The following is a 1,561-nucleotide window of genomic DNA, read 5'->3' on the forward strand; positions in this document are numbered from 1 at the left end:
TTTCTGTATAAGTATAATAATATTTTTCTGCTTCACAGATCCGTCATGGTCGCTAGTTGTGTCTTTGCTTCTATAACAGCAACCTCTTCCACTTTGAATATTTTCAATAAATATTTCACCACTTGAACAGACATGAGGGCCTTGAACGTATATCATGCTCTTACTGATGAAATTGAAGGCAAACGAAGCAGAGGAAGACCCAAAGCATCTTATCCTGCTTGGAAAGCCTAAACAGATGGGAGACGGGGAATTATCAGGATGATATACCTTTTTTTTGAGAGTATCTGAACAAAAGAATGAATGGCGAACCATGACCACCGATGTTTGTTGCAAATCTGGCACCTGAGGATGATTTCACCACCAACAATAATACTTTTTTTTTTAGAAAGGACGGGGAGGGGGAGGAGAGGGGGAGTGCCGTCCGTTACTTAGGAAGGGAGGATTACCATCTCACCTTTCTTTTTGTTTTGCATCATTGTCCAAAGGAAAAAAAATACATTGTCAGAAAACAAAACAAGCAGAGCAATTAATAAAACACACACACACACACACACACACACACACACACACACACACACACAAGAAAAAACATTTCATGAGAGCAAGTAAATAACTTCAACCCCATAAGGAAGCACTTTTTCAGTCATAGATTGATTATATGCCTATAAGGACAGCAGAGAACTGATGAGTGGCTGGCTGTCAGGACTAACCCAAGCTTAGTGTGTATGCGTCAGACTCGCAAATTTTTACTTACACTCCACTAAAATTGTCGCAAATCAACTATTTTTCTGGGACATTTCAAACCTAATTGCAACACATCAAGTTCTCTTCACCTGTACCGCTAAATGGGTCATAATATCCCTACAAAAGATGGAGACATTCCTTTACTATCATCCACGCGAATCGAACTCACGTCGTGAGCCTGCTGAGGCTGATAGTTACGTTTTTCGCCAGGCAGTTACAAAACAGGTACTAGCATATCGACTAAAAGAAGTTAGGACAAACTTTAATTTCTACACAAGTTGTTTTCAGAAACGTCACAGTTTGTACGGACTTTTTTCTGGGATGCTCTCACACCTAAACACTCTTATAGTTCAAATGGACATACTGGCTCTTGGGGCTAAAGTAACCCTACCTCTTCCAACGTGTCCAAAGTAATAACATTTTAAGTTGTTATTTTGAAGACACATTTTGTGTGTGAGTGTGAGAGTATACATTCATCACACATCGCCTTTCGGCTAGGTAAAATGCATGGTGTGCATTGTATGACAAGGTGTAAGCATAAAACAAAGAGCAAATATATTTAGTTGCTTGAAATATTAAAATATGATCAGCAAGACGGTAAAGCTTATAACCCTCACGACGTCTTTGGAATTGCAAACCACAAGTCATCAGTTATTTCTCACTCTCATTAAATAACTACTACTACTACTACTACTACTACTACTACTACTACTACTACTACTACTACTATTACTACTACAATTATACAATTTTAATGTTAGAAAATTCAAGCACGTCGGGCTTACCAGCAAGGCAAACTGCCAAGAGCAGAGAAATC

The sequence above is a fragment of the Aplysia californica genome, unplaced genomic scaffold, assembly GCF_000002075.1.
Source record: "Aplysia californica isolate F4 #8 unplaced genomic scaffold, AplCal3.0 scaffold00053, whole genome shotgun sequence".
Classification (NCBI taxonomy): domain Eukaryota; kingdom Metazoa; phylum Mollusca; class Gastropoda; order Aplysiida; family Aplysiidae; genus Aplysia; species Aplysia californica.